The sequence below is a fragment of the Giraffa tippelskirchi genome, chromosome 9 (genome assembly GCF_054371585.1).
Source record: "Giraffa tippelskirchi isolate mGirTip1 chromosome 9, T2T-mGirTip1v1.2.pri, whole genome shotgun sequence".
Classification (NCBI taxonomy): Eukaryota; Metazoa; Chordata; class Mammalia; order Artiodactyla; family Giraffidae; genus Giraffa; species Giraffa tippelskirchi.
Genome location: NC_137283.1, coordinates 124,832,526 through 124,854,883, shown reverse-complemented (window position 1 = coordinate 124,854,883; position 22,358 = coordinate 124,832,526). Strand labels below are relative to the sequence as shown.

The following is a 22,358-nucleotide window of genomic DNA, read 5'->3' as shown; positions in this document are numbered from 1 at the left end:
TGACTTGGCAGTGATTAACTCTGTGGATTATCTAGTTGTCATGTTTCAATCTACTTTTCCAGCATTTCTCTGCAACTTATCTCTCATGATTCCCCCATGGGCATCCTGAACTCTAGCTCTGTACTTTTTGATGGGTAATGTAGTTTGATACAGGGAATTTTTTTTTTTTTTGTGGGGGGAGGTTGAACCCTTTATTTGCTTCTTAGAAAGTTTTTGACCTCAGACAACTTTTAACCTTTTCAAGTCTTATTTGTTCAGCCAGACTTTTAATTATTTTTATTGCTTACATTTTCAATTGAAGTATAGTTGATTTATAATGTAGTGTTAGTTTCAGGTGCACATTATACACACACACACACACACACACACACACATATATATATATATATATATATATGATGTAGGGGATTTTGGTACCTCTTTATCCTCCTGTTCCTCATCCTGGTTGAAAACCATTGCTCCAGCCATGCCACATTTTTTGGATACTCTGAACATTGGCCTCCTTATGAATCTGTTTTACCCTGCAGTTTCCTCATTGATAATGATCTTCCCACACTTCTCTACTCCACTTCCTCCTTGATGCCACACATATTTCAAGAATTAGCCCAAGCACTATCATTTTTTGAAGATTTCGCTGCCTTCCTCCGTCCTCCCACTGTACATTCAAATGTCTTCCTTTCAGTGCACGGGATATGTTGTATTTGAATTATTTATTTCCACACCTGTCTTTCCCATCAGGATGTGAGCACCCCAGTAGCAGACAGTGGCTTATTCATCTTTGTATCCCATCACCTAGTGAAGCCTGGGAAAACATAGGTTCACAATAAATGTTGGCTGAATGATTCTTTGCTGAATGTCTTGTAAATCTGAAGGTCATAGATGAAAATTCTGGTATGGTTGGAGAGAAAAGAGTTTTTAAAAGATTATGGGCATGAGCTGTATGCCCTCAAGGGAGCACTGGTCCACATGGAGCATCTTGGACAGCAAGGGCAGGCTTCTTGGGTAGAAGTGAAGAACAATGAGAGAAGGAGTGGCTTTTTGACGACAAATATCAATCATTTTGAATTTTTTTCCTTAGAGTCATCCTGAACACATCTTCTCATCTCTTTTTTATGCATTCATCTACCACATAAGTGAATTCATATAAAATGAGGTTGCTGCTTCTAGCCATCAGGTTTATGTTTGCTTAGTGCCATCTCACACAAAATGATGAAATTCCAAGAAATTCAGTCTCTTCTTGATCCTTTTCAATCTCTAGTTCTACATCAAGCTCCTATTAGCAATCCAAATGATCTGATGGGAGACTCTTCTTGCTGGCCTTTATGTACCTTGAATGCTTAAGGATCTTAGGGTGAGAAAAGTGATTTTGGAAGTGATTGAGTTAGAGCCATACATCATTCATTTGATGGGACAAAGCACTGCCTAAGTCAGGGGAATGATGTGCATTTAGTGTATCAGTGGGAAGGTGTTTGTAGAGGGCAGGAGCTGGGTTGGGCTTCCCTGGTGGCCCAGATAGTAAAGAATCTGCCTCCAAAGCAGGAGACTCCAGTTCAATCCCTGGGTCAGGAAGATCCCCTGGAGAAGGGAGTGGCAAACCACCCCAGTATTCTTACCTGGAGAATCCCATGGACAGAGGAGGCTGGCAGGTTATAGTCCATGGGGTTGCAAAGAGTCAGACATGACTGAGTGACTAAAACACACACACAAGATCTGTGGTGGGGTCTGAATCTAGTTACTTACATACTGGTTGCATCTCAGATATTTTGGATTTAAACTCTCCAAAGATCTGAGTCACCAAACCAAGTTTCTTTAAACTTTTTTTTCCCCTGTGCAGAATTGAGTGCTCTCTGTGAGCTGCACTCTTAATCCTGATTTCCTTCCTAATTGCACAAGTGGCTGAGTTCTTACAATGCCATATTTCTGTTCATTTGCATTTATACAATATACTTCACTGTGTGCTTCAAATGCACCATTTGAATGCCAAGTCCTGTCTCCATCTTCAGGTTCTTATAATGGCTGGGCCCATGAGTAGGGCAAGTCTGAGAGAGCTGCTATAATCTCAATATGAAATGGTCTTCTTACAATTGGCCAATATTGAGCTGACTTCCGAGGTGATGCTGAGCAGTAATTCAAATGGAAGAACACAGCAATAAGTAGAGGGAAAGAACACCCAAGGTGATCATTTAGAAATCTTTTTCAGGTCAGAATAAAAGAACATGGGATTTGTTTTATTTTTATTCCAAATACCATATAATCAAAAGGGTCTCAGGCTCCTAGGGAGTTCAATACATGGGGTTGTCTTATGAAACTGTTGAACAAAACCTGAAAGAATTTTTGGCTTGCATTTCCTTCCTAACCCATATACTTGTTTTCAAATAAAATGAAAGAGTCTCTCTGTCAAATAATATAATTTCACTAAATGCTATAACTTCAGTTTCTAAAGAAGACCTGTTGATCAAATATAAAACACATTTGAGGTGGCAAAACCTATTCCATAATGTGATCTAACATACTACATTATGAATTTTCAATGTTTTCCTCGTTGTTGTTGTTCAGTTGCTAAGTTGGGTCCAACTCTTTGCGACTCCATGGACTGTAGCACATCAGGCTCCTCTGTCTTTCACTATATCCTGGACTTTGCGTAAATTCATGTCCATAGAGTCAGTGATGCTATCTAACCATCTCATCCTCTGCAGCCCCCTTTTTCTTTTGCCCTCAATCTTTCCCAGCGTCAGGGTCTTTACCAGTGAGTAGGCTCAGATGGTAAAGAATCTGCCTGCAATACGGGAGACCTGGGTTCAATCCTTGGGTTGTGAAGAGACCCTAGAGAAGGGAATGGCTACTCACTCCAGTATTCTTGCCTGGAGAATTCCATGGACAGAGGGGCCCAGCGGGCTAAAATCCATGGGGTCACAAAGAGTTGGACATGACTGAAATGACTGAGCACACATGCATAAAGGGTATCAATGGTGATGCTGCTCTGTAATATTTCAAATTGGTATCAAATCTTGTACTTTTGGGGGGGTGGTGATTCACAAGTGGGATTTATTAATCTGTACTCACCTGAGGTTATAAACCCAGCCTTTAATTTATGGAAACTGCCAGCACATCTTAGCAGCCTGCTTTTGATTTATTAGCCTCTCTTCTTTCTAATGGCAGTTGTCACCAAACCATTTTTGGTGTTTCGTAAGTCCAAAAATTAATTTCCATATCCTTAAATGGGTTTAAAAATCCTAATATAGATTTACATGTCCTGAAACAGATTTTCAAATCATGCCAATAAATCCTAAATAAAAATGCTTGATTTACAAAGGTAGATTTTGCACTTGTGTTTCCAGGAAGTGATTATAAATCAGGAGTTGAGAGCACCCCTGGCAGAGTGAGCCCGTGCACTCTTTGGGAAGTCCAGATTTCCACATCAAATCTCACAGGCCTGATTTACAAGCAGCAACCCGGCCCAAGCTGGCCAAGTCTCCTCTAGTTCTGACATGCCAGTGCTGGTGAGGGAAAAGGGCCATGTCCCCCAGGCTGGCTAAAACAGCTACTAATCAGGCTGAAGACAGCAAACCATTCATCTTCTTTGTCAGAAATGGGAAGTGGCATTCAGACCATCGAGACTCCTGGTTCTACCTGAGTCATACAGCAGAGACACATGCAGACATTTGGCGGGATGTTGGTCACTGTTAATACTGATACTATGCTTCACAGCCCAGCACCAAGCCCAGAGTCAAGAGTGTGTGTCTTTCCTCAGGTGAGGCTGAGGATGGGCATCTGGATTCTGTCCCTCTGCCATCACCATCATGGGGCTGAAGATGTCTGGCCTCCATGAGTGTGTGCACCAAACTGGGGGAATGGTTCTTCTAGGGAGTGGGATGAGGGTGGGCAGGAGATGGGCAAATTGCATTCCTACTTTGTTTACTTCTGGGCTATTAAGATAGCTTTTGCAGTGAATACTTATTGATTTCATAATTGAAAAGGGAAAGGGATTTCATCAGAAATACAAAGAGAACAGGAGTTTTGTTTCACTTGCTCTTTAGTGAGTATCTAAAGTAGATCATCACGCAGAGCCCCTTCATGAGCCAGCATTCCTCTCCATTCTTCCTATATAGCTGACGAGAGTCCTTCCATAGAATGTTTTCTTATTTACTCATCCAGTTTCCTGTGAACCAGGCAAGGCAGCAGTGCGGGCATAGAAAATAAAGCTCTCAGAGGATAAAAAGCTTGCTTCCCCCCAAAACATATGTAAGTGGCAGAGACGATATTTGGGCCAGCTTTGGACTTCCAGTTTGCAGACTGGTGCTCTCTGCATGACACCCTGCATCATGGCACACATACGTAGGCCTTCCCACAGTAGAGGTCAGAGGTGCAGTCTGTCTGCTCTGGTCTGATGATCCTCACTGATAGCTAACCCTGTGTTGACCACCATCTGGGATTCCACTGAAGCTTTGTCTATAATGGTCTTCTCTGAATAACTACGGGCTATTAAATTCTCTTCCTCTTCCTTGGTCTCTCTCTTCTTCCATTGCACTGAGTCAAACTGTGCCCTTTAAAAATTCTGCACAATTCCCTCAAAAGTCAGCTCAAACACCAGTTTTTTTTCCTTTTTTTTGGGTTTGTTTTTTAAATTAACCTTTCCTAACAACTATACCTCAGAGTGCTCCTTCAAACGGCCGTAACATGGATTGTTTCTTCATCTGACAGATAATTACATACCTTCCCACCTGATGCCTTTCATTTTTGGTGAGAAAAGACTCTGGATTTAAAATGGGAACTCTGGATTTATGTTCTGGCTCCGTTCCTTGCTGGAAATGAAGCCCACGAGCCTCAGTTTGTTCAAATGAAAATATATTTTAACTTACCTTCTATTGAATACAGTGGTTATAATGCCCAAATGAGATAAGATGGGAGAAAATGTTTCGCAGAGTGTAAGTGCTATGTAAATCATATAAACTAGGTAACCGACTAACATAGTTCCACAGTTGGGTATCTGAAAACTTTAAAAGTGCACAGGGGAATGGTGTTTACATAGGGAGTTCAGCTTGGTGCTCTGTGGTAACCTAGATGGGTGGGGTAGGGTGGGAGGTTCAATAAGAAGGGGATATATATATATATATATATACATGGAGAAGGCAATGGCAACCCACTCCAGTACTCTTGCGTGGAAAATCTCATGGATGGAGGAGCCTGGTAGGCTACAGTCCATGGGGTCACGAAGAGTTGGACACAACTGAGCAACTTTAGTTTCACTTTTCACTTTCATGCGTTGGAGAAGGAAATGGCAACCCACTCCAGTATTCTTGCCTGGAGAATCCCAGGGACAGAGGATCCTGATGGGCAGCCGTCTATGGGGTCGCACAGAGTCAGACACGACCGACGCCACTTAGCAGCAGCAGCAGCAGCATATATATACATATAGCTGGAGAAGAGGTTTTTTTGAGACCTCATGTGAAGAGTTGACTCATTGGAAAAGACCCTAATGCTGGGTGGGATTGGGGGCAGGAGGAGAAGGGGAAGACAGAGGATGAGATGGTTGGATGGCATCACTGACTCGATGGACATGGGTTTGGGTAGACTCCGGGAGTTGGTGATGGACAGGGAGGCCTGGCGTGCTGCAATTCATGGGGTTGCAAAGAGTCGGACATGACTGAGCGACTGAACTGAACTGGACTGCAAGGAGATCAAGCCAGCCAATTCTAAAGAAATCAACCCTGAATATTCATTGGAATGACTGATGCTGAAGCTGGAAAGACTGAAGGCAAAAGGAGAAGGGGGCAGGAAAGGATAAGATAGTTAGATAATATTGCTGACTCAATGAACATGAATTTAAGCAAGCTCCAGAAGATAGTGAAGGACAGAGGAGCCTGGCATGCTGCTGTCCATGGGGTCACAAAGAGTCAAACATGACTTAGTCACTGAACAACAACAATATAGCTGATGCAGTCGGTTGTAAAACAGAAAGTAACACAACATTGTAAAGCATCTAAATACCCCAATCAAAAAAAGGTAATTTCAGTAGTGATTTGGATACAAAAATGTAACAGTGCTTCCCTGGTGGCTCAGTGGTAAAGAATCTGCCTGCCAATGCAGGAGACAGGGATTTGATCCCTTGGTTGGGAAGATCCCCGGAGAAAGGAATGGCAATTCTCTTCAGTATTCTTGCCTGGGAAATCCCAAGAACAGAGGAGCCTGGAGCACTACAGTCAAAAGAGTTGGAAATGACTCGGCGACCAAATAACAACAACAACAAATGTAACAGTTACATAGCATATAAATTTGCATTAAGGAAAATTTGAAGTAAAGTAATATAAAATATTAATAATTTTTATACGCAAATTTTGAGATAAGGGGAGTCTTCCAACTTAAAACATAGTTGCCAAAATTACACAATTTCAAAGTTGTTGGGCTGAGTAAATTATAAACTGTGTATATGATATTGTTACTTTTCAATATTAAGTAGTTGGTAAAGAGATACAGTGCTCACTCGTTGTCAGAGTAATGTGAACCATGCCTTTGTTCCACACGTTGAAACCTGTTGGTTTAATTTCATTTTATTGTAATGAAACAATATAAAGAGCTAATAGCAAGGTTATTCAAGCTTTCATTAAGCAGCATGTTAGTGTTAGGGCTGTGAATCCCCCTCCTTCCTTTTTACCTTACAAAGTAGTAACCTTGTACTAAAATTTAGGTAGGAGAAAATACCATTTTACTATTACGGTTTAGTAGAAATAACCCTGGGAAATATTACAGATAATCTGAAGTAAGCTAATAAAGAATAGCAAAGCAAGCTTTCTTTCCAATTCTTTAGAGTTGTCAAATGTCCACTCAGAAATAATTGGGGAAAAATTTCTCAGATTGTGGGGACGAGGCTGTATGATAAACATCACTATAACATGCCCCTAGACTATGTCTGTATGGTGGAATTTTCTCTGTGAAGGAAAACTTCTATTTACGTTTATTCCTATCAGGAAATTAGTCTTAAATTTTGCAAGTTTTGAAATGTCTTTTCAGAAAATCCTCTCTTGCATAATCATCTGGCTATCCTGCAATCAATGTGGTGAAGATTATGGCCCCTAAAGACTGATCACTGAGTACTGGAATATAAGTAAGACTGTGACCTTTAAAATGTCATCTCTAACTTCTAAGATCTTTCCCTTTCTACATCTAGATGATCAACTTCTTGAAAGCAAGAAGTAGTCTATTACATATTCTTTGGACTTCCTCAGTACCTAGTAAAAAACCTACATACAATAGATATTTTGGAATAATCAATTGAAAATATGCACCACTGCTGTGCACAAACTCTATTTTAGAGTCTAATAAGAATTTCACCCCATGGATGATTTTAAAAGATTATTTCAGTAAATGGGGTGCTTTGTTCACAATAAGTCCACTGGTTTGTACCTGGGCTTAGAGCTAAGATGTGATTTGAGGAGGCCTGCTGATTACTAAATGATTGTTTAAATCTTTTCTTGTTGTCAGAAGCCCTTTACTGAACACCACAGCATGCTAAAGAGATGCTCTCCAGTCTAAACAAATAAATCAGATAATCCTAACATAATATAGAATCTATGGACTTAATGAAAACCTTAACAGGGAAGATGTGCAATAAAAAATATTTATGTGCATCACTTAATCCAGTGAAAGGAAAAAAGAGCTACAGGCCTGCAGCTTGCCCATGGACAAACAACTCCCTCTGTCCCTACCTCCCTTCATCCTATCTGTGTTACGATAACCGAATCGACAAACACATACCAGTATTAATTCAAGGTAGATATAAAGTTTCTAATAATATTAGGGATTCAGAAAAACCAGTAGAACTAATGAGGAGGATATGTGTCTTTTCTTTATGAAAATTAAGTCCAAAGTGTTGTAAACTTGGATGAAAAAACTTACATCTGTAATTTCACTAATCTTTAAGTAAAATTTTACATTTCTATTTGTTATGAATGTAGACAAGAAATCACTATAGTAGTAAGTAGCACTTATGACCTCAGTGTAAAGTATTTACATATATTACTGTTGATGCAGATATTTTGTAATGCATACTCATCTTTGCTTTGACATTATGTTATTAGACAAATCCACTAGATCTTGTTATTAAATGCATTAATAAAGTAGCACATAGGTCACCATATTATAAATTAAAAATGATACCGTATGAAATATTTGGTTTCCTTTGTAATCACATTTATTTTATATTATGCACCTAAGAATATTTCTGGAAAGAAATGCAGAAGACTCATAAGACTTTCAAAGGGGCTAAGGTCCAGGAAAGGTTAAGACACCCTGGTTTAATGGCAGTCAAAACCACAGCTGGATTGTCTTTATTTGGGAATTAACCCGTCATAAACTTTGAAGTCCAAGAGCCTACCTCAAAGAAAAGAAAAGTTCTCTTTACTGAGGACGTCTATTATGATTATAAGAGGGAGAGTGGAGAGGCAACATTTTGTTACTACTATGTATCAGAAATGTCTGCACAAAAAGAGAAAAGAGAAAAGAGGTCATAACCATTTGCTCTTTGTGTTTTTTCCCCCACACATTGGTAAAAAGCCCTTTTAACTACATCTCTTAGAACCTTCTCAGCAATAGGTAAATGATCTTTTAAACAGCCACATAAAATAGAACCATGACCTTAATTCTTTGTGTCTTATGTACAGCATGAGATTTGCCATGTAGCATTATTATATACAGTGATTATGCTCTACAAAAGAGTAATGGCAGGGGCAATAATCCCCAAAGCTGCTTTTGTTCATTGAAATGAGTGATATCTGTTGCTTTAAAAAATATTTCCTGATTATAAATGGCTATTTCCTTGCCAAGTGCTGACCAGACCCGGCCTCCCTTTTCCAAGCTGACAGAAGGTTTCAGGTTGAAAGGGATTTGGACTTGAAACTGAATTTCTAATCCGACCAGCTCCCCAAATGGGGCTCCTGTTCTTGGCAAAAGTGCTCACTGCACACTTCCAGAAAGTCATCAATTATTCAGGGGGACCTTTCAAATGCCTACAGCTTAAATAAGAAAATGTGCCATGACAGAAGGAAGCAAGAATGGGGGTCTCAGGCTGAGTCTATCCTGTTAAATGGAAACCTCCTGGACCAGGGGTTTAGTCCCAGGAAGGCTTTCAATCCAGGAACTCGGTAGACCAGCTGGGTCAAGAGGGGACCTAACACTGTGGAGATTTTAACTCATTTGCCCTGAGGTGGATGATCTGTGATACTGATTTTTCTTGTCTCACACTGTTCCCTGAGAAGCACTACTGAACATCACCTGATTCTTTATGGAAATTGCATTCTTTCAGTTGCAGCTTTGTGTTTGATGTGGATACAATTCTTTCAAATTCAAAATTTTAGGAAAAAGCTGGACATAAAAAGTTGACTCACCTCTCCCCATTCATTTCAATAGGCATTGAATATGCTCTATGTGCTTGGCATTATAATAGCTCTTATAGCAGACACAGTGTTTGCTCTAATAAGATTCGGTTTACAATAATGGATTGGGCAAGGGCACAATAATTGTAGGCATTTGAGTTAAGGGGTTCACACCTTCATAGAAGTAGATTTAGTCCCTCGTTGTATAGAAAGTTTGGTGAGCCCCTAGGTCCCCAAATATTACTGTACTCAACAATCTCTGGCTTTTTCATTTATATGAGAGAAATAATATCCAACCCACAGTACATTGTTATTACATGTGACTTAAATGAGATTATGTATCAGAAGTGAACAACACCTTTTAGATATGTCAAGGCTGGGGTGATTCTCTAACAGCACAACAAACCTCCTTTTTGCATATGGGACTCAAATGATAAATCACACCAAATCAGGGACTTGTAGGTCACTCCTGGACAAGGATAGCTCAAGCTCAGTCAGGTCCAACTCTCTGCAACCCCATGGACTATAGCCTGCCAGGCTCCTCTGCTCATGGGATTCTCTAGGCAAGAATACTGAAGTGGATTGCCATTTCCTACTCCAGGGGATCTTCCCGACCCAAGGATCAAACCTGCATCTCTTGTGTCTCCTGCATTGGTAGGTAGATTCTTTACCACTGCTCCACTCCTGGACAATCTTTGTATTAAATTGATGGTGTAATTAAGTTACTACAGGAATTAGGGGATAGTTAACACAGGGATGTTGTCAAGAAAGAAGTGGATTTTGCCCTGAATCTCAAAAAGCCAATAAGTTTCTAAAGGGCAAAGAAGGCAGAGATGGTTAGGAATGGCTTCTGAAAGAGGAAAGAGTACAAAAAATAAACCTGTAAAAGCAACAGGGAGTTGACTGGTTTGTATGTAACATAATGTTTACATTACAGAGTAGTGAGGAGATGGATATAGGAAGGTAGGCTGGGTCATATTGTGTAAGTTCTTCATTTAAGTGGCAATCAGGGGGGAAAATGGAATGTGTTTTAACTGGGTCAGAGCTGTGCTTTGGAAAACTAGTTTGGTAGCAACATGTAGAATGAACTGTAAGGTGCAAGTAACATTCAAAGAGAGGCTACAATAGTCCAGCTGGAAAATAGCATAGGAGTTTGGCCAGCTAGTTCAGGGCTTGGTTTTGTAATGCCCATAAAATATAAAGTTGGATGGTCGGCAGTGGAAGGGGGAGGATTTCAACGGATTTGTAGAAACACGCCTTATGCAACTTAGTACCAGCTTTATAGGAAGCAGGGGAGACAATGACAGCATGATTAGGAGGTTTCAGAGCTGGGTGAGAAGATGAGAGATATAGTAGAAATAAAGAACTTGGAAGAAGCTGGCCTGTAGGGTGAAAAAGATGGAGTAACTCATTAGAGCAATTTGGAGTATGCTAAATTTAAGTTGTGAGTGAATTTAAGTTTTTAAAAAATATTTATTTTTTATTTGGCCACAGCAGTTTTTAGTTGTAGCACATGAGATCTTCAATCTTTGTTGTTGCAGCTTGCGGGGTCTTTAGTTGTAGCATGGTTGCGGCATGTGGGACCTAGGTCCCTAATCAGGGACCAAACCTGGGCCCCCTGCATTGGGAGCTTGGAGTCTTAGCTACTGCATGACTCTGAGTGGAGGTGTAGGTGAATTTAAGTTCTGAGTGCAGGTAACAAGCAGGCTGTTAGTAATTTGGGTAGGGAGCTAGAAAAGAGATAAGGACTCATGTATACTGTACACTGAGGCATCATTTCAAAGGAGGTAATTTTGATACCATGGAAAGTAAAAATATTCCTAAAAAATAAACAGAAAGAGAAAGCTAGGGTTAGAATATTAACAAATATCTACTGTTGGTGTAGGGGTGCTGAGTGAAGGCACCATGGGAGCAGGTGTTAGAAAAGCCTACAAGTGTCTGGCAGGTAATTTCACAAGGAAAGGAGTCTGGGACTAGTGCATTCTCACCCACTGGGTATGAGGTGGGTGCCATGGGTCACCAAGGAGGTGAGCCTGCCATAAGGGGGCCATTGGGACTCTGTTTTAATGAGTGAGCCTAGTGTTACCAGGCCTTCTGTTTTCAAGAGAAATTATGACTCTGGATTATAACAGAAATCATGGAATTGTAAGACATTAAGTCAGATTTTTAAAAACACTATGCAGAGCAAAGAAAACATGTGTGTCATCTCAGTCCAGACCAAAGGCCATTGAGCTCTCCTTCTGAAGCAGATAGAGATAGAATAGTCATAGGTAGAACAGGGGTAGAGCCAAGTTCCCATAGTTCGTAGGGATTCATCAATCCCTATGATGAAACAGGAAGTGAGAACTTCAAGTAGACTGGGTTACATCCCCTGGGAAGTTATGGAGGACAAGAAGTGAGAATGGTGCAGAGTCTGATGGGTAGGAGGCAGTGGGTGACTTTCTAGAGAGCCGTTTCAGCAGCAAGGTGAAGTTAGAGGTCAAATGAAAAGAGAGACAGTCCAGGGAGGGGAGAATTCTGAGAAGTTTTGTGAGGTCGATAATCTTACATTGCTATTGCTGGGATGGCAGATGGGAAGTCTTTAGTAGCTGGACCACTGATTAAGAGCCTTTCATGAGGAAAATAAAAAAGACTTTCCAAATTACTACATTATTATGAGTGAATTAGGAGAGCAATTTGATCACTTGGAAAGTGCTCCTCTTTCAATAAATGTAAAATATGGATTCTTGCTGAGATTTCTAAGCTGCTTCATCTAAATTATATGCTGAAGTAGAGAAACAGATGTTAAATATGATTAAAGCCAATTACAAGTTCCACAGTACAATACCACATTTTACTTACATTAGTCTCCCTGTTAGCTTAGGTGCCATCCGTTTTGCCTTTATTTCCTGTTCATAACTCCAGGGTAAGCAACATGAGGGATTTAAGCAGTTCAGACTGGAGCCTGACAGGGAAGCACCAGCTCAATTAGAATTGCCTCAGCAGATCTAAACATCTAACATAAGGCTGGCTGGAGAGAGAGGTTGGGAGTGTCTTGATTTTACCTATAAAGCAGATTATGAAGTTGCTGGCCTGACATGTCAGTGCATTTATCAAAACTGAATTTTGACTCAACACAGGGATAAAAGTTTCTGGATTTTTAAAAATTTGTTTTTAATTTTCAATGGTTAAGTGCTATCTTGAGTACTCAATAGGCTGAAGCCTATGTTTTGTCATTCAGGGACTGAGAACAGACAGTCACTCAAATGCCTCAAGAAAAACGGGATTCATTATGAAAATTCTGGTTGCCTGGGATGGGCAGCCATCACGAACAAGGCAGCTCCACTTGTTACCCTTGTTGCCACCTGCTCTCATTCGTGTTTCTGCTGGGTCAACGCACATGCTCTGATTTCCCTGTCTCCAAGAGGAGCCCTCTGTGGACTCACATAACAGCGTCCATAGGGCTTCATTTTTCACAGGCCATTTTGGCCATTCTGATGCCTTCTGCTTTATGTTCTTCAGTTCTCATTATTGACTACTTCACTCTTATGATTCTCACCTTACATTTCCTGAGAAAGCCATTTCATGGATTCTGCTTATCTTTTGGGGACCAGACTGTTGGACAGCTTTAGAACTGGCTGGCCTTGTGTCAGGTGACCATCCCTGGCCAATCACCCTCAGTGGGATTTGACAGACATCTGATAGAACATGTCTATGCCTTGACCAAGGACTAGACCTGGAAGACTTACTGGAATGGGACTTCAAGTACACCAATCCTTAATTTATTCTATTCTTGGTTTCTAACACAGGAAAAGCTCTGGAGAAATACCTGTTGAATAAATGACTAACTGAATGATGGAGTAGATTTGTCTAATAACTTGAAGTGTGTGTGCCTGTATATGTGAGAAAAATGTTCTCACATTTGAGACTAAAGCAAGTCCACATGTATTTTTTAATTATTGCAATTTGAAAATGAAATGAGGAAAAGCTCTTGTGCTGAAGCAGCATCTGCTTGAAAAATAGCTATATCTCTTTTTAGGGTTTTAATGGTAAAACATATTCTAAATTCTTCTTAATCTCCAATCAGTCATGGGTTGTGTGCTCAATAGCCCACTCCCTCATTGTTTCTTCTCTTTGTGTAAAATAGGGCCAGTAGAGAAATCCAAGTTGATTTAAATATGTATCTTTCTTACAAAATGAGTCAATTAATAGCTTAAAACTCTTGATTTCTTGGGGCTCAAGTCTCATAAGAAACTGATTACCATAACTCATTTTCGGAGTCAATTCTCTCAACTCTAATTAGAATTAGAAATTTCTGAGGAATCTTGAATACTTGTAATTCATATGTATCATGAGCTAAGCTTGAGTTATTCGTTGACTTGAATTTGGGTATTAAAAGAAATGATCTCTCCTTAGTTTCTGAGTGGATGGAGACCTCAGCCTCCTATTTTCCTACCTTCTTTTACCATCTTTCCATTCTACATTATCATCCAATCCACAGTGATGGATGTGGTCACAGTGATAGAGTCTTATATTTCTTTTATTTTCCTAAAGTCTCAGTTACATTAGTTAACATATTACATCATAGAGTGTCACCACTGTGTATATTTATTTGGAATGTAATGCACTCTGGAATAAACCAAACATCAGTTATCATTTTTCCTTGATGCTACTGGCTCCTCTTCCCTTCATGGTGATTTATAGATAATGAGAACCCACAAGATGAAAGGAAATGCTGCTTTATATCTGGAAGCTATACTTAATGGGATCCAATGATTCCTATTTCATAGAAATAGGCTCCAGTGGTGAGGCATGTATCGCAAATTGCATTCTGACCCTTTAATGTCAAAACAGAGGCTAATATTCCAGATAAGGTCACAGATAGAGAAACCATAGGAAGCCAGGAATGGGTGACAGAACTGGGAATATGGCAGGCCTTGGATCAAGCTAATGTTGATTCTGGAGCTTGAGTTTTGAATGGGGTGTTTAGTAAAATAAGGACATGCATATGTGCAAAGTCTCTCAGTTGTGTCTGACTCTGTGACCCTATGGATTGTAGCAACCCAGGCTCCTCTGTCCACGAGATTCTCCAGGCAAGAATACTGGTGTGGATTGCCATGCCCTCCTCTACGGGATCTTCCTGACCCAGGGATTGAACCTGCCTCTCTTATGTCTCCCACATTGGCATGTGGGTTCTTTACCACTAGCACCGCCTGGGAAGCCCAAATTAATGACCAATTCATAAATAATGAAAAGAATGAAAATGAGCATTTGTAAGAAGGCATGAGACAAACAAGCCAGCCAGCAGAGACTGTGTTCACTTCAACATGGTTGCCAAGCTGGAGATGTGCCACAGTCAGGCAGTGATGAGTATTGAAGGGTAGGGACTGAAATAAAGAATAAGGTTGAGGGTGTATGGAACACGTCAGCTGACTGCCTTATGAGAAAAGTCTTCATGACAATCATTCCATCCTCTTTAGAAGTGAGGACCTAGTTCTTCCTCAGTCGGTGCTAAAAGGCTCCTACCTTTCAGATTAGTTCTTCTCAGTTGGGAGCGATATTGCTATCCAGGGGACATCTGGGAATGTTTGAAGACATATTATTAATACTTGTCACAACTGACAGATATTATTGGTTCTTAATGGAGAGAGACCAAGGATGCTGTTTAACATTGTATAATAATAGAATAGCACCCTCACCCCAATAACAAAGAATTATCTGATCCGATCTGTCAATAGGCTCAAATTTGAGAAAGTCAATAGAAGAAGTCATTTGTAAAGGATAAAACTCCTGCCTACTGGCCTCATATTACATATTGACCATGCTGATAGCCACTTCCTCCCAGACTTCTCCATCATCACATTCACATCATCTGCTCCTTTTCGGCCCAAGCCCCCATCATACTTTGGTTGACCTTTGAAAATTGCACCTAAATGAATTATTCGGGAGTTTCTGAATGTTTTGAAAATGTTCTTATCAATAATTCAATTCAATTCAGTTCAACAAACATTTGTTGAGTTTTGCTTATAAGGATTTTGCTGTATTTCCTGTATAAGGGAATTCAGAGGTAAATAAGCCAAGTCTCTGTCCTATAAGAGATCCTAGCTTACTGTGGGAGTCAGGCATATACATAATTAATTATAATAAAGACAGACTAGAGAAGAGTCCATGATTGAAGAGTAATTTAGATGTCAGGTTGTGCCTTCTTGGTTCTAGTGATATAGGCAGCATTTCCTTATTTCTCCAAGTTTATGGCCTGAATTATATGAACCTTGTAAAACTTTTGCAGTTCACAAGGCTTATACTACCATGGCCTGGCTCCTGTGTTGATGTCTACTTTCTTCACCTATCTCCTCTAGGACACAAGGACTCTGTCCTATGTGGGTTTCCAAGTGTAAATCCACCCAGTTCAAGATTTATTTACACTTTTGCAGAATGTACCAATAATTGCAGGTTATTCATGGAGGGATCTCATTGAGTATTACTTCATCTGCCCTTTAAGAGTTCCCAGCCCTGCATCCCTTCTCTCTGACTCCCACCTTCCCACCGTGGTGCAGAGCAACACATTCCTTCCATCGTCCCAAGCCTAGCAATTTGTCCTGCACCCAGACTGTTTGTGATCTCACCTTTTACCCTTTTCATTTTCACAAGGTATTTTTTTTTTCCAAAGTAATACAGTTCCCTTCCTAAGAGAATTTCTGGTGCCAGAAATAACATTTTCTTTACATCTTTACAAAAACATAATCACATTACTTAAATGGAAGAAATAAACTGGAAGATGGGGTCAGGAAAGGCAGTCTAGGGGATGTGAACTTGTAGACATCAGCAGGAGTTAACAGACAGAAGAAAAGAGTGTGTAAGAAAAGAGGCAATGCAGACAGTACTGGCAGGGCACAGAGCCTAGAACTGCTCTGTGTTTGGGAAACCAAGGTGGTGCAAATCCAAGTAGTCATGCTAAAGGATTTAGGCTTTCATCTGTATTTAGCAGGAGAAGGCAATGGCAACCCACTCCAGTACTCTTGCCTGGAAAATCCCATGGACGGAGGAGCCTGGTAGGCTATAGTCATGGGGTTGCTAAGAGTCGGACACGACTGAGCGACTTCACTTTCACTTTTCCCTTTCATGCAGTGGAGAAGGAAATGGCAACCCACTCCAGTATTATTGCCTGGAGAATCCCAGGGACGGCGGAGCCTGGTGGTCTGCCGTCTATGGGGTCGCACAGAGTCGGACACGACTGAAGTGACTTAGCAGCAGCAGCTGTATTTAGCAAGAAATCATTAAAGCATGTTAAGTGTGTGCGTGTGTTTTGGAGAGAATGGGGATGCCACGATCAGATCTACATTTTAGAAAGATCACTCTGGATGATGGAGTTAGTGGTTTAGTTACTAAGTCATGTTTGACTCTTGTGACCCCATGGACTATAGCCTGCCAGGCTCCTCTGTCCATGGGATTTCCCAGACAAGAATGCTGGAGCGGGTTGCCCTTTCCTCCTCCAGGGGATCTTCCTGACCCAGGGGTTGAGTCAGTGTCTCCTGCATTGCAGGCGGTGTCCTGCATTGCAGGCGGTGTCCTGCATTGCAGAATTGTTACCACTGCAAAGAATCATTACCAGAGCAAGGAAAAAGTAGGGGATAGGTGACCCATCAAGGAAAATCATAGTTGTTCAAACAAGAAGTTACATGGTGCCTGCCATACATTAAATGTTTGTGTGTGCTGTGCTGTGCTTAGTCTCTCAGTCATGTCAGATTCTTTGCAACCCCATGGACTGTAGCCCTCCAGGCCCCTCTGTCATGGGAATTCTCCAGGCAAGAATACTGGAGTGGGGTTGCCGTACCCTTCTCCGGGGAATCTTCCCAACCCAGGGATCGAACCTGGGTCTCCCACATTGCAAGCGGATTCTTTACTCACTGAGCCACCAGACCCACAATTCATATGTTATGATAGTCCAAGCATACTGAAACACATGGGAATGGGAGCGAGGAATGGAGAATATTTTATTTGTTTTTTATTTATAATGTTTTGTCATTTCAAGTGCATGCCTCTTCTATAATAGTGGAAGAGAGTATAATTTAGTGTCATAAGATCTAAGTTTGAGTCCCTGATTTGTGAATTTTTCGGTCACTGTGCCCATAGAGTTTTTGTTTTGAGGTATCTCAAATAGCCATTTGGGTTGAGTATGCAATCTTTAACTAAAAAAAGGCCTCCTCTTAGTAGGTCAGGCAAAGAATGTGGAGGTTTTCTAAAACAGTTCCCTTGAGTGAGTTATCACCTCTTCTTACTCTTTCCTTCCATTTTATAAGATCATGTTTGCTTTCTTGACATAGCTGCAGTTCTTTGGAAAGCTTGGGTTTTCCCTTGCAGAATTCAGTGTTGAATAAGCCCCAGAACACTGGATGTTGCAGCTCCCCAAACACCCCTCTTTGGTTTCCCCTTGAAAAGTTGCTGCAGAGTATTAACTTTTGGAAACCTGAATATGCAATACTCACTGCTTGACCATGGAAAGGACCTTTATGTCCGTCTTTATGGAGTATTCTTCTTGATGATTTTTCTGCTAGTTTCAACCTCTAAATATCTATACCCTGTTCTCGCTCCTCTGCATATTGTTGTTCAGTCGCTCAGCTGTGTCCAACTCTTCGCCACCCGTGGACTGCAGCGTGCCAGGCTTCCCTGTCCTCCACTGCATGGTAACCATACAAAGTTCATTCCTTCATCCTTGTCCTTAATATTTATCCAGCAGTTGTGATTCCAGGCTTTTGGTGAATTTGTGTTCTTGTGGGTGCTCTGAGAAACTTCTAGAGCATTTCCTAGAAGGATCCAGACACTCCCACTTCTTCCAGGAACATCATTGCTGTCAGTCTGAGTTGGAGTAAATCTTATTCCCCAGGAAGAGAAATTCAGTGGAAGCACAGTGTTGATTGGAGCAAATCTTGGTTGAATCAGGGCATCGTTAGAGAAAGAGAGGTGTAGGGAATAAAACATGGCTTGGAATCAAGAATCATTGGCTGGCTGATAGCTGTGCAAATTTAGGAAAGTTACAACGCTTCCCTAAACGTTAAAGTCCTTGTCTAACTCATGGCAGAATTATTGGGAGAGTTAAATAAAATTATGTATGTGAAAGGGCTTTCTGAACTTTGTAACAGCATGTAAATTTTAAAAATAATTATTAATTTATTTATGGATGCTGGGTCTTTGTTGCTGAGCAGGCTTTTCTCTAGTTGTGGCAAGCAGGGGCTACTCTTTAGTTTGTGGTGTGCAGGCTTCTCATTGCTGTGTCTTTTTGTCAAGCACAGGCTGCAGGGCATGTGGGCTTCAGTAGTTGATGTTCCTGGGCTCTAGAGCATAGGCTCAGTATCTGTGGTGCATGGGCTTAGCTGCTTTGCATGTGGGATTTTACAAGACAAGGGATTGAACCCATGTCTCCTGCATTGGCAGGTGGATTCTTTACCACTAAGCCATCAGGGAAGTCCGTATGTAAATTTTGATGTCATAATTATTTTACATTACTTGTTGCGTGTTGCATTAGCACTAGACAGAAAAAAGGCCAGATAAATGATGTAAATGTAGATACCATTCTAATAGTTTTTGTTATGAGGTGAATGGGAGTAAAGAAGGATGCAAGAAAGGAGGAAACACACACAGTTGGTGGAGATGTAATTATTTTGTACTTCACCATAGACAAAAAGGGCCTCTTTGACATTTTGGTCGTGCGACAAAAATTTGAATTTATGCCACTAATCTGCGTCAATATTTCTGTTCAATATGTAACAAAAACACTGCAATGACACAAGTAAGGCTACCTCTTATAGAATTTTTTGGCTTAAAATTGTTGAAACCTGACCAAACATTTTAAGAAACTGTTATTTAGAGATTTTAATTATAAGAACTGAAGAGATAAGCATCTCAACTTTTAGATGATTAAGTATATCCTAAATTTCACTCACTTCAATTAAACCTGACTCTTCAGTCCTTCATTTGGGACAGTTAACCCTGAGACAATGATGCCTCATCTGCAATGATTTCCTCTATAATTAGGGAAGAGCAAACATTAACATTTGGAAACAAAGGACCTATTCTGTGTACTTTGGATGATTCACAATCATTTGGACAAGTAGCTTCCTCCATAGTCCAAAGCTTTCTCCAAAATTGCTCCAGTGGTTGTTCAGGTATCTCATGCTGTTTAAGTTGATTTCTTTTTTACCCTGGCAGAGTTCACTTTTGTTTTAACTACTTCTAGATTATAACTTGGAAATCAAACTTTAAGGTAACTCTTATCTTAGAGAAATTACCATAACCCCAAACTGAAATCACCGATCTGACCAGCGTCATGTTTTTTTTTTTTTGTAAATGGGGAGGTTTGCTGAAATTGGTTGATCAAGTGATCAAGTAATCAGAAGGAAAGGCAAGAGAAAAGTCCCAGGAGAGGATATTAGAAACTGGGAATATGTGGGTATAGGCTTGGGTAATTGCCATCTATTCAACTGGATTTGTAATTTGGGAGGAGTCAGGGAAGAGATGATATAATTATTCATTGTCACAAGAGAATTTAAAAAGCTTAAAAAAAACTTTGGTAGACAAAGATGAAACTAACTGAATCAGGGACCTTTTATTGAAATGATCTGTCTTTGGATAAGTTCTCCAAATGTTTGGAAGCTTTCTTATTTAAAGCTTAGGGATAGCACTTTCTCAGCTGTATTATTCATGGTAAAAAACTCACTTCTACCAAGGTGACTTATAAAAGCATCCTAATGCCTTTGGCTTCCAATCCCTCCTCCTGAGAAACTATTCTAATTTTGCCAAATGAGTTGGGAAGGTGAGTCTGTGTGAAACTTATTCCAGGTTTGCCTTACTGCAAATTATGTTCCTTTTTGTTATGAATGTCTGAAGATAAAAATACTATCCCATTGCCATCTGTTAAGCATATTCCATACATTTCTAGACTATATTAGAACAAATACCTGGTGTATTGAATTTATCTTCCAGAGATGGGGTGTCTCATCCGTCTCTGGTGTCATGGCACAGCCAGGATGTCTGTGAATAATGAAGCCACCCTTATCGTGTGCAGAAGAATTCAATTTCCTCTCCATTGTAATGTCATATTTGATTCGCTTACTTCTTATTTTTATTTGTAAAGGTTGCCTACTGCTCCAAGGTTCTTCCTTTGTCACCAGTAACATGAAACATTTCTCAGAATTAGCCAGTTCTGGGTCTATTACCCTTACCAATCTTGGTGAATATCTCAAAACACTTCAGCAGACTACACGGTACATAGAAATATTGTCAGTTTATGAATGTCAGACAGCTATAAGATGACATCTGAAGTTCGACTGGTAGATTCATCATCACAGAAATTGTCTATTTGATTTTTGTTTTTGTCTGTCTTACGGATGCTAAAGCAGCACACGTGATCCTGTAGCATGTGGGCAGTATCATATGCACTGAACTTTAACAAGGGAAAGGTCACAGCACAGCCTGAATTTGAACCCAATTAGAGTAGCAAAAGATTCTGCAAGAATAAATCTCCTGTCTTTGCTGGTTTCCTCTTTAGAGAAACAAGACAATGTTTCCACATTATATTTACCTAATGGATGAGACTCAGTCTATTAGATGAGATATAAAATAAATTAAATTCTGTGGCAGGTGGACACCCTGAGGGCACTGCGGTTTGTAACATGGTGTTAATATTCTCCAAGACCACTGGCATGAGCTTAGTGGAGCTATCTTCAAAATTAGCTTTATAGGCCACCTGCAGACTTCTCTTTTGCTTTCCTAATCAAAACTGCAATCCTAGGTAATTTAGCAAAATATTAAGTAAATAATTGCTTCCGAATATTTTAGGTTTAGGGACATAAATCTTATTCTTTTTACATGCCTGCTGATGCTAAGAGGCAGGAAGGTTCCAACCTTGCAATGTCAGTTTCTGGTGAACTCTATGACTTTCTGTTCTGAAAAATTAAATTCCTTCTGCAGGCATATGTAACAGATTCCTTAGCTAAATTATAGTGGGAAGAAGATCTGACTTCAGGGGTCTGTACAGTACATACTCAGGATCAAGACAAAAAAGACCGTAACGAGCTCTAGGGTTTTGGAGTATATCCATGTGTATTTATTAATGTGAGCTCTTTTGGGGGTATGGTTTTTGTTATGCTCTTCCAAACCGATGCTTTCTTAAACTGAGCACCAACTGGGATAATAAGGACCTGTGGTGGGTGAGCCTCGTAACTGCAGTTGTGGATGGAGGGGGCTACCTAATTAGACCCTGGCAGCTTAAATCTGGCAGTCTCTGAAACAAAAAGTGGTTGTGATCATAATGACAGCAACAAGGTGTGCTGTGTGCGAACAGAGAACCATTTGCATTTTGAAAGAAGCAATCTGCTTTGGGAGGTAGCTCTTCCAAAAGATTCAGGTTTGGTTTAGATCTGCTTGGGTTCTCTTGATGGTTTCCTTTATCCTTCTTTTATTTCCTTCTCCAGTTTCTATATGATGATGGGGTTTTGTTTATAGCCCCTTCCTAACTGGAAGCCTGTATATTGTCTTTTTATTTCCTTAATGGTGGCTCTTATTTTTAACACATGCTTCTGACTCAATAATACCAAATATTAGTCAAAGTCCTGCTCTTCTCCCCAAAGACATAAAAAACCCTTGAACTGAGCAGCACTCACCACCTCTGTAATAGCTTGCATGCTGTTATTGTCCCATATCTTAGTTTCACATAGTTTTTTAAAATTCCAAATTAGGCTTTATTATTTGGGGTTTCCCAGGTGGTTCAGTGGTAAAGAATCTGCCTGCAAGGCAGGAGACATAGGAGACACAGGAGACACAGGTTTGATCCCTGGGTCGGGAAGATCCCCTGGAGGAGGAGGCACCCCACTCCAGTATTCTTGCCTGGGGAATCTCATGTTCAGAGGATCCTGGTAGGCTACAGTCCATGGGGCTGTGAAAGATTTGGACATGGCTAAGCAACTGAGCACACACAATTACCTTTTAAAGCCGATGCTTCAATTTACCTCCTTG

General features: G+C 40.4%; 1 long non-coding RNA gene across 3 annotated transcripts in view; it reads left to right on the top strand.

Moving 5' to 3' along the window:
• Nucleotides 1–22,358, top strand: part of LOC145520957 (uncharacterized) — a 315,163-nt gene that overhangs the window by 197,293 nt on the left and 95,512 nt on the right. The window lies entirely within an intron of this gene.